Consider the following 12810-nt stretch of genomic DNA (forward strand, 5'->3'; position numbering starts at 1 on the left):
CTTCATGGCACAATAGACACTTTCTGGTAACCTTCCAGCCTGTCTTGGGCTGGAGATTTGCTTCACTCCATCATTCTGGGGGTTCTGCATCTCCAGAATTTGTTTACAGCCATTTTTTACAGGTATTTTGCTGGGCTTGGAGGGAGTGCTCTATTAAGTCTGTGCTATTACTCCACCATCTTGGCTCTGCCCCCATCTTATGTTTTTTTTAAAAAAATAATAATTTAAATGTAAATAATTACTAAGCAAGTTTAGTTGTTTGGATTTCAAAAATTAACTCATGTGCATTTATTAAATACCTACAAGTTGGGCACTGTTTTAGGTTTAAGAAATACAAAAAGAAAATGAAAAATCATCCCTGTTCTCAAGGATTTTATACTCTACCAAAGGATCTGTGAGCCAAGCATTGATAATTCATTTTTAATCCTACATTTATTTATTAATTTTGAAGAGTAGGCTTAGCAGCTAGTTAATAGCTTAACTGTCATTCAGAGAAGCAACAAAAACACCAATTGGAAAAGTAATCCCACTGAATAACATAAGTTTTTGTAAAGTAAACACTTGAATAACCAGTATGAAGGGAGGAGGACTTTTGATATCTTCTTCCCTCCCTCATTTCTTTCTTCTTTGTTTCACTTTTTTGTTCTTTTGTCAAAGACAAATTTTGTTTTGTTTGAAAATACACTATTCTCTCAACTCCCCTACTTCACTGGACAAATTTAACAATCAAACCAAAACAAATCCTTCAATACTCATCAACACAATTCAGAAAAACAAATTCCTAACATTAGCAGTATCCAATATATGTGTCTCTAGCATCACTTTTGGTATCTTACCTTTCTCTTCCAGGAGGTGAGCCGTGTTTCTTCTCCACTCTTTTGGACTCCTGGCTTATCAATGCTTTCATCAAAGTTCTAAAGTCATTCAAAATTGTTTTTCCTATAATATTATCACTGAATAAATTGTTCTCTTGGCTCTGCTCATTTCTTTCCATTTCAGCTCACAAAAATCTTTCCAGTTTCAATCAAAATTGTCTATTTCATGACATCATATGATACAATAATATTCCATTACATTCACATACCACAATGTTTAGTCATTTCCCAATATCCCATTATTTTCTAATATTTGACTATAACACAAAGAGTGGCTACAAATATGCTTGTACATATGGATCTCTCTCCTCTCTCTCTCTCTCAATCTCTCTTTCTCCATTTTGTTGAAGATAGTCCTTGGAGTGGTAAAGCTATGTCAAAAGAACTTTTTGAGCATAGTTCCAAATTACTTTCCAGAATTTCTAGGTCAGTTCACAGCTCTGCCAACAGTGCAGTTATGTACCTATTTTCCCAAAGACTATCCAACATCTGTTATTTTCCACTTTTATCATCTTTGCCAATCTAATATGTGTGCACTAGAAACTCAGTCACTTTCTCTAATTTTAATTTTTGCTTTGATTTTAATTTTTTTATTTCTCAAATTATTAGTGATTCAGAGCATCTCATATAATTGCCAATCAAGAAACACTAATAATTAATTAGCAATTAAGTATTGACAGCTTGGATCACTTCCTTTCAAACTGCCTGTTCATAACCTTTGAAGAACAGGTCTTTGTCTTACAAATTTGAATCAATTCTTTACATATTTGGGAAATGAAACCTTTATCAGAGAAATTTGCTTCAAAGATTTTTTTCCCATTACTTTTTTACCTTCTAATTTTTACTATGTTAGATATTTGTGTAAATAATTATATTGAATCAAGTTTGCTCATATTATTTTACTTGTGAACACTTCCCATATACATAGATCCAAAGAGTTATTCTTCTACCTTCCTCTAATTCATCTATGATGTGACATTTTATATCTATATATATTCATTTTAAGTTTATCTTGGCATATGGTGTAAACTGTTGGTCTGAATCTAATTTCTGCCAATCCATTGTCCAGTTTTCCCAGGAGTTTATATATAAAATAGTGAGTTCTTCCCCCAGTAACTGAGGACTTTGGGTTTATCAAACATTATACTACTGTGTTTCTTTCAGTATGTTGTATCATCTAATCTTTTCCATAGACAGACCGCAATTTTTTTTTAACCAATACAAAGTCATGTTAATGATCTGCATATACTGCCACCTTATAAGTATAGTTTCAGATTTGGTGTTGATAGACCCCTTTCTCCCACTTTTTTCATTATTATTGAGATTTTTGTTGTTGTTACAAGTCTCCCCAGTGTGAAGTGAAACCTTCAATAGATAAGAATGGCAAATGTGGGAGGAGTTCTATGTAGGACTATAAAACTAAGGTACTATTCATGAAACTGTGGTTGCTACAACCTTTCTGGAAAACAGGCTGAAACTGTACTCATGCCATTAAACTGTATATACCTTTGACATCTATTTCATCACCAGCTCATACTCCAAAGAGATCAATGTTAGAGGGGAAAGACCCTTCTATGTTTATAAAAGCAGCACTTTTGGTTGCAACAAAGAATTGGAAATAAGACGGGTGACAATCAATTGGAGAATGGCTGAATAAGTTGTAGCCTATTATACAGTAAGAAATAGATTATTAATAGGGAAATTGATCAAGAAAGAGTTCAGAGAAACTTGGGAGATTTGTATCAACTGATTCAGCATGAAAAGAGCAAAACCAGGAGAAAATAATGTATAATCCCACTAATATAAACCCACTCTCAAAAACTTTGAAACTGACCAATACAATAACCAATCAAGATTTTGGAAGACAGATGATGAAACATGCCTTCTACCTCTGGGCAAAAAGGGTGGACTAGAGGTACAGCAGGAGACACAGATTTTCAGATATGACCAATGTGATTTCTTTTGCTTGCTAGGAAAAAAACTCCTATTTAGCATTGTTTCATACTGTCAGTTCTTATCATTTTCAGTAGTTATGCAGGAGAACACTACATTAGCAAATACTGAACCTTTGGTCCTAGGGTAAATAGAGGGTTAGGTTCCTTCTAGCCTCTGTCACAACATTTACTTTAGTTGAGAAGCATCACATACAGATTGGAAAATTTCCTCTTCCTTTTTCTGGATGTACCATATTGTTGATCCATTAACACTGAACTCATGCCTGAATGAAACTTATCTAAACATGTATTTTCTCCACAAGGCACATCAAAGCTTTCTTTTGATTGGGACAAGAACAGACAAAGGACTAGACAGAACTGCAGCGCTACACTTGGGCCCATTTTAAACGGCAATATAACCAACAAAAAGTATAAAAATGAGTAAAACAAATGTGGTACTAAATGCTGAAAAAAAAAAAGACACTTTCTTACAGAATGAGAGCTGAAACAAGGAGGCAGGGGGTCACCTTTTTCAACCTCAGCTGAGAATGTAATTTTTCTTTTGTCACTCTCAGCATATCCTAGAATGACCCTGTGCATTGATTTAAAGGTTACAAATAAATTTTACTAGAGGTACATTTTGTTGACTGAAAGCTACCTCATTCACTTGGGGTTTACTGGCTAGATTTCTTTCTCAAAGACCAAGACTTAAACCCAATTCACTCTGGAGCTCATAGATTGGACAATAGGTCCCTGCCTTCCTAGCAGAGAGTGAATGTAAATAGTAAACAGTGACTGTTTCTCTTGGCCAGCAACCCTGAGGGTCTTCCTCTCCCAGTTTGATTTTTTTTTTTTTTTTATTAAAGGGCTCATCCCTTGACTAACTTCTTAAATAGGCCTACTCATTGAATGGGCATTGCTTCATTCAAAGTGAGAACCTGAAAAGACCTTAGCCTAAAAAGGGCCAGGGCCTCCCACTGCATCTTGGGCCATCTCCAGTCATCCTGGTAAATATCAGACCACTGGACTCAGATGACTCTGGAGAAGAAAGTGAGGCTGGTGACCTTACACAGCCCTCTCTCACTCAAATCCAAGTCAACTGCAAGTCATGTCATCATTTCCTGATGTCATGTTCCTCTTCGAGAATGACGAACACAACTGCTGTTTGTACCCAACAAATAAATTTGTACACAACATAAATTTTAGCAAGTAGGTAAATTCTGAAATACAGAATTTAAATAATAAGGATTGACTGTACTTTGGTGAAGTAGGCATTCATCTGGCCTCCCTTGTGCCAATTTATCCCTGGACTGGAAGCAAAGAGACTTCTGATTTATTTACAACAGAACCTTGAAAGGAAAGGAAGTCTAGCTTACCCCATTACTTGCAAATCATCTCCTTTTGTCCGGTATGCCATATGCACTTTAGTGGCAATTTTCCCCTTTAAGCATTAAGGAACTGGTAAAGAATGAGGCAAATGTTGACTCCAGCTTCTCATCAATTTGATCACAAACTGTGACATAAATCCAGGTGGGTCACACCATCAAAGGGAAATGAGAATCTCCAAAGACAAGTCACTTTCCCATTTCTCCTCTCCTCCTTCCCTCCATTTAATAGGGAAAGTGATCAAGTGAAAAGTGGAGGGAAGGGGAATGTGAAGATGACAAGCCAATATGATATTACCACAGCTCTCTCACTCAATGAAAGTTCAAAGTTTAAGCCTTGAAAATATACACCTGGTAATTCTTAAGCAAGTCAATGAAATTTAGGATATGAGTCAGACTTTACTATTCATCTGAGGATAAAAATCATAGGGAAACTGGGCAGGGAAGCACATTACTAACTACTAAATCATTACTAGTTGAAAAGTAATGGTTTCATCTTGCAACAATTTGTTTCTTATTTAAACTATTGCCACATGCTTTGAAGGCAAAAATAGGTGATAAAACTATCCCCTAGGGGATATGGTGTATGTTGGGGAGGGGCTACTGGAAAAAGGAAAGTCATTTAATCTGGGACCTGGCTCTCATTGGATATTGATTAGTCAATTTGTAAGAGCCCAAATTCCTTTAAGGAGGCTAGGAATACATAATTAAACAAAATCATGAAACCAGCATAAAACCTATTCTAGTTTTTCAAACATGCAAAGAAGAAACATGATAAAAGAGCAGCATATATACAGGTTTAACATTGCACCTACCTACTCTTAAGAGTTAACTAGGCTTACTCTTTTTAAATAGTTTTCAAGGAAGGTTAAGGATTTTTTTTTAATCAACCATATGGCCATCACTGCCCATGTCGTCATTTATTACCCAACTCAAATGCCCTGAGATATGATTCTCATGTTCTATGTAGCTTTCAGTTGGTCTTAAATAATTAGGGAGGGTCCAAGCCAAGTGAATTTTTATAGCAAATATTCTATGGACACACTACCATCAAATAACAATAACTGCCATTTCCAGAACATTGTCACACTTGCAAAGGTCTTACATATATTATCTCATTGGAGTCTCACAACCATCAGGGGAAATGGGTATTAAGGAAATTGAGAAAAGAAATAATCTATATGGTGAGGTTCACACACAGAACTCAAACACAGGTCATTCCAAGTCAAGCAGAGTTCTCAGACTTCATGGTCTCATAATCCCTCACACTCTGAAAAATTATTGAAGACCCTTCCCCCAAAAAAGCCTTTCTTTATGTGATGTATATATATATATATATATATATATATATATATATATATATATATATATATATATATATATATATACACATATATATGTATACACACAGCCTTTATGAGATACACACACATACACACACACACACACACACATACACACACTATATTAGAACATGTCAATATTATGAAAACAGTTTTAACTTCAGAAAGCTTCTGAAAGGGTGTTGGGAGCCCCAGACTGCATCCTGAAAACCAGTGTTCCAAGTTCAGCATTATATAATACTATTATATTATATAATTATAATTATATTATATATATAATATATTATATTATATAATTATGTAATACTACATATATACTACATATTAAGCTACTTTTGTTTGCCAGAAAACTATTGAATCTTTTTAGTGGTCTAATTTTAATCCAACAAAAATGACATGATCTTTTTTTTTAGGGGGAGAGGGATGCAACGCTGAAATTTTGTTAGTATAGGGTACCCCTGATGAGGGACTCTGCTATCCCAGATCAGCTCCAGATCGGCAACTTGGGAGTCTTAGAAACTCATCTAAGAATACAGAGGTTAAGTGACTTGCCCAGTTTTGCATCAGAGGCAGATCTTCCTGACTTTTAGGCCAGCTCTCTATTCAACCATAAAACAGGTTATCTCCAATAAGCCTTCAAAGGAGGAAAGGACACTTGAATAGGAAATCCAAATCTTCAACCTAGAACATTATAAAACTGGACCACTCCCCTTTCGGGTACCCCATAGAAAATGCTGTTAGTATTATTGCTTCAAGGGGCATCCTAAGTAGTGTACGTCCAGCCATGGCTTCCATTATCTAAAGACTATCTTAATTGATCTCCCAAGCTCTTATTCTTAGATCACTGAATCAATCATCCTAGTAGCATACTCACTGATTAATTTATGGGACTATATCCAACTACATAGTCAGAGACCAAACCACACAAGTTGAACAATGATATGATTTCCAAGTAAGGTTTCCTTTGAAGATCTCTCAGGGGGTCAAAAGAAAATTTGTGCCTCCCTTAAGTCTTCTTAAGATCTTTTCAAATAGACCCTTTGTTTTCTATACTGCAGAATAAATTAGCATGAGGGAGGCCAGATGAAAACCTACTTCACTGAAGTATGGGGTAATGCAATACAGCTAAACAGAAGCTATTCTGGGAGACTACCTTCAGATTTTAAAGAAAGGATCTGAGTCAAAATTGGAAGAAAAAAACTCAAAAAACAAAAAACCCATGGTCACTGACTCACTTATGACTAGGGAAAACCAGGTTTCATTATATTACCGATGCAAGTAAATGTTGCATCAGGTTGCATCACAAGATGAAACTAAAGCCAGACTGATAACGTACAGGGAAGGAAAGAGCTCTTTCTCAGCCACAAAGAAAAGTAGCTAGATCACTCCAGATTTTGAGATCACATAACTAACAACTCATTTCTGCTGCACTGTTTGAAAAAACAGTTAAGAGTTACTGTGTGCTAAAAATTCTACCCACCAAACATGAGCTTGATGGAAGCTAGAGGACCCTGGATGAAGTCATCAGTTTATGTTGGAACAAAAGTTGAGTATGCATCACCTTCTCAATTTAAGGGTTTCTTCATTCTAGGCACTTGAATTGGAAGGCATCTACTCACTGAGACAAAGGGTTCTGGAAGCAAGGCATCTGCGAAAGACCTTGGTTTAAGGGAAAAGTCAGCTCAGCTCTAAAAGGTCAGGAAAAAACAACTCTGAACTCCTAATAGAAAGTGACCAATGGTTGATTCTTCTGGTCACACCATCTCTAAATGGGTACTCAAGCATTTACACATTTATATTTGTTCAGAATCTGCAGATTTCATTAGTGTCCGGGAGCTCCTGGCAAGAGTTTGGCAGGCAAGTTAGTGACTTGCTCATGACACACACAGCTAGTTATGTGTTAAGACAGTGGACTTGAATCCAGTTCAGACTTCATTCTACTCAGCCACACTGCCTCTCACACACAGACTCACTGTAGTAAAGACATTTAAGGCATTTAAAACAGTGTTTTTATATTCATTTCTAACAGAGAAGTGTTTTCAGGCTCACTAAACTATTAGCACAGTCCCTGTGAATTCATCATCCAGGGATTTGCTAAGGGACTGCTTTTTTTTCCACTTTAAATAATGGAGAACCACTGATTTGTAATCACCTGCTAAGAGTGAGGAGCCCAAGTCCTCCAGTATGTGGCTGTTTTTAGAAAGCAGTTCAAGGCCAAACAATTGGGCTCTATGTGCAAGATATGGTGGAAAGAGGGTTGGATTTGGAATCCAATACCTAGCTTCCAACCTGGCTTTACTTATTTTAGCTGTGTATCACTTCTATTCGCCTCAGTTTCCTATTCTGTAAAACGAGGATGTTGGACTACATGACCTCTAATATAGAGAGATCAACAGCATATATAATGTGAAAAATAATTTTCAAAGTATATATAAACTGGGAGCTTGCCACCATGATTGTCTTTGGTATGAGAGATGACCAAATGACCATCCTTTTAGTAATAACCTGCTGGCCTTATTAGTGATTAAATTACCCAGAAACTATGTCTCTCAAACCATTTTAATCATCACAATAATACATAGCTTTGAGTATGTGTGTGGGAGGGAGGGAAATGAAAAGGGAAGAAAGAGACAAAGCCTTGGTAATGGAGAGTCTGATAACCTAGTAGTAACCTGAAATTAGAGATTCAAGATATTGATAACTTACTTTGCAACAAAGTAGAACTACTGAATAACCTGAAGTTAATTTACACAGCCTTCATTCACATCTGAAGTATAAACCTCATTACAATTTAAACCTCCTTCTCAAGGGGGCTTTATAGCTAAGATTAAAACCAAAGCATCTAGGTGATACCTTGTGATCAAATTATATTTAATCACTAAAATCTTTTGATTGGTGAACTGTGCATATGCTGATTCAAGCTTGTCTATATCCATTTATAGAAATATTTATTTTAAAAATACTTAAAATTACTTTAAAAACATGATTTTAAAAACTAATATTTAATACTTTAATGCTAATAAACCAGTGGAAAATATCAAGTACGGACCCTTGAAATTTGGAGGCAGGTGGGCATACTCCCCACTATACATACACACTCATTGAAAAGAGCACTAGTTCTGGAGTCCAAGTACCTGGGTTCAAATTCTGATGCTATCTAGTGGCACTCCTTGGGTCTCAGTTTCCTCAACTGTACAATGAAGGATCTCTCTAAGGACCCTCCCTTTCAGCTTTATACCTATGACCCTATTCAAATGCATTTTCTCCTATGTGGAACATATACTTAGTCACATCAAAACCCAAACAGATGCATATCTGGATTAATACAAAAACTAATTCTGAATTCTATACAAGTGGATTAGAGTTAAATGGAGGTAGCAAAAGTGAATAAAAGCAGTCCCTCTTAGTTTATATGGCACTTATGATTTAAAATGATTTTTTACACTCTCATCTGGTCTGAGAAAATACAGAAGGCCTTACCAAAAAGATACAGAAAGAACTACAGCCCTATACACTCATTACCTGGCTTAGTCAACACTATTAGATTTTGTTTTTAATTCTAGGAAGAACTCATCTGCAAATAGATTAAGATCAGTCACAAGAAATCAATTTGGATTTTTCAATAGCTTCTGATTTTTGATACTTGTCATTAGAAGAGGGAGCATATTGTCTTGGAAAACTACTAGAATATTAAACTGCTCTCATCTAATACCTGACCAGTTACTGCTTAAAATTTATAAAAAAAGAATGCTTTATAAACATGAAATGTACATGCATATATATCTGCATTTCATTTTGCTCTGAAAAGTTGTACAAAGTTAGAAATGCAACAGATCTGATAGTTATGAAATATTAGATAATTACCGGTAATCTAAGCATTCCTTAAAGTACCCTCCATTTGCTCTAACAGTCACCTACAAGGAGATGTTTTGACTCACTAAATCAGGTAGAGCTCCTTCTTTCCAGCTTAATAGTGGCTCCTATTGCGATGTTAGGTAATTGTCAGACACAGCTAATTATGTTTCTTTCTACACTACTTAAAATAGTAAAGACCAAATGGACTTTACTGCTCCAAGGTGTAAGTTTGTCAAGTAAGTTTATAACCAGGAAATGCTATTTACCACATTCCACATCCCATCCTTTAATATCTTTATTTTAGGTGCATGTCTTCTGTCCCTGTCTCCCAGACCAATTCCAAAGTTATAAACCTATACAATATAATCACTGGTGGGGATATACTGAAACAAATCCACAGTTTTTGCCTTAGATTCGTGAAGTTAATGCGAATGTAGAAAAGGCTCCATCCTGTAAGTGGTTCCCAAACTTCCTGCTAAGGAATTTTTGCTGGCAGAACCTCATTTCAATGTTCTCTACCCATCTTCTCTCTTGCCCTCTCTGCCCTACCTTTGCCACCCCCCTCTTCATCTTCTATGATACCTGCAGTCTCAGCTCTTTCTTACTTTTCTCCCATTGAGATATTTTCCCCTATTCTTTTCCTTTCTATTTCCTCCTCAGTCTCCAATCACTCTCCTGGCAGCTTCTTCTGGCAGAGCATCCTTTTGTACCCAGAAAAACAAGCTCTGCTTATTCAAAAGCTCCAGTCTCTCCCCCATTACAACAGTAGCATTTCATAGAAAGCTTACAATTAAAAAAGCAAAGGCTGGTCAAGAAATTGGGGCATTGAAGTGAGTCCTTTTTGGAGTATTAAACTCCAAAATATTTGAGGTGGAATATTGCTTAGAAAATACTATAGATGAAAGCATCCCATCCTTTACTATTCCCATATTAAGTAACTCTCTATCCCAGAGTTAAGAAAGTAGTCCCCCAAAACTTAGCAAGTCAAATTAAAATATATTTTCAAAGTAACTGATGTTAATTATATACCTTCAACAGTCTGCTAAGGAAAATGAAATCAGTCCCATTTTACAAAGCATTTACTAAGACTTGTAGCAATAAAAAATTAAGTATCTGAGAGCCACTATAATGTTCATTTTTTGCCATCATTCAAGATAGAAGTGAAAAGGTGGGTGACCAAATTCCTGTACTCATTTCTCTTTAGTCTTTTATCTGTAGTCTGCTGGTTCAATTTCAGAAGGGTGTTCTAAAGCCCAAAAGGAAAAAAATGGAGCCTGGAGAAGTTGTCTTAAATATAGACAAAAGGTTTTGAGCAGTGTTACCTTCCCATCATGATCAGTTATTTTCAACATGGAAAAAAAATAAGCACCTACAGCATGGTAGAGGGCTACTACTACCATTAAGTGACCTTCCTGTCTCTGGTAGGTCCTTTTTGTCTTAAATCTGTGCTCTTGTATGTTGAACTTCAGGGATCTGGTGGGTTATGAAAGAGTTGACATTTGCAGACTGGTTATTTTAGGATCTGTGAGAAATCTGCCTGTTTCTCTAAAACATAAGAGGACGTCTTTCACAAAGCTATAGATTCAGCCTACCAATCACTGTCCCTCTTAGTGCTCCTGAGGCCAGTTGACTTGAGTAGGGCTGGAGGGTCAGTAAAGGCAGAGAGGAAACTAGTCAGTTTCAATGGGCGCTATCCCAGCCATCAGCTACATGATGTCCTTGTCCTGAATTAAGAAAACCGGTGGGAAGAATCAAAGGGCAGGAGCATTTGTAAACACTCCTGAAAGAGACAAGCCCTATTAAAAAAAAACTTTCAGTCAAGTTCAAATTGAAAACGATCCCTCCAAGGCATCAGGAAAAACGTTTCATTTGTGAAGATCCATTCCAGCAACTGAAAATATTTACACCCACTCACAACTCTTCAGTTGCTTATAATTTTCTGAGATTGTAGTATCTGAGGAAACTATCTGCACAACTAAACAGAAGATATGTATTCTGTCCGGCCTAGCACTGCCAAAGTTTCAAGTCATTGCCAAATTGTATTTTCTGTACATATACAGCAAAGGGAGAAACTTAGTGGTTTATTAATCTACCACAGAATTTCTTTTACTGTAATTTACTCTATAGAAGAAAAATAAAAGCCTTATTATTAGCATTTGGAGGCAAAGGAAAAGTCTTTACAAGCAGCTAAAGATTTACATACTATGGCTGGGGAGAAAAGCACCATGCTTGAGAAAATGTGCCAATAACAGCTTGCTTCCAAACTGTTAACTAGTACTTTATAAATTAAACCATTAGTAGGCTAAGTTAGCAATCCTATGTTAAACTTTAGTTGTTTTTAAGCTTTACCTATGATTTGGTCTTTAACTAGTTAGTGTTAAGAGGTGCTATATAAGCCTAACACCTCTGCACACAAATGCTTCATCCATTGTTCAGGAATAACATTAAATACAAAAAAAACAAGATGTGGCACACAATGGTTTCCTATCTATTGATGCTGGCCTGTCCTTTAAGGAATGGAGAGCCATCACTGCAAACTGCTACAGGACATTCAATCAAAGAGGGTAAAAGTTGTTCAAAGTAAACTATTCTGGTTGTGCTTATGTACTTAATTCTTTAAAAAATAATGGCTAAGTCCTGACAAGTTTTAGATTACAAAAGATTAATTTTTGGATCTTCAAATGACACCCAATTAAGAGAAACTTGAAAAATTGAAACCTTGTTCTGGGGTTAACTCATGTAAACAACTCTGTGCCACTGAAAAGTCAGGCCTCTAGATTTTTAAATTTGGAGAGCATTTTACATCAGTTGGTAATAAATGTCAAAGTTATCTACCTTCAAAGGGGTCAATAAACAGGCAGAATGGTGTTTGGACCAGTATAAAAAAACCATTTTAGTCAAATTTAGTCACCACAGCCCATGTCTGAAGAAAGATGCTGGTGGGGAATGAACTGATAATTGAAACGCACCCTACTGATCAAAAGTCCAAAGTTCACCAAATGCACATTTCAAACTTGACTTTGTAGAGTTAAAGCAATTCAAACTAAAGTTTGGGCCTTTCTCAGATTAACAGGAGGATTATTTGAATTCTGAACACATGCAAGACTGAATAACCTTGCACATTATATGCAACTACATAATTCACCACACCACCATGTCTTCCATGTCTGAACTGGGTAGCAAGCAATGCCTCCATGTGACTTACTTTTAAGTGAATGAAAATTCTAAGGTGACCCAATATTTAAAATGTGTTCATTTTTATGGACATTTGTAAAGACTTCTATGGGAAATGTTTGTCCAAGTATATAATGATCTAAAATTAATCTTGAGTATTTTACTGTGAAACTTATCAGAGTCCTTTCCCCTTCAAAAGTGCTTTTGTTCTACTGAAGTCACAGAATTACTTTATTACGTGGAT

The sequence above is a fragment of the Notamacropus eugenii genome, chromosome 3 (assembly GCF_028372415.1).
Source record: "Notamacropus eugenii isolate mMacEug1 chromosome 3, mMacEug1.pri_v2, whole genome shotgun sequence".
Classification (NCBI taxonomy): Eukaryota; Metazoa; Chordata; class Mammalia; order Diprotodontia; family Macropodidae; genus Notamacropus; species Notamacropus eugenii.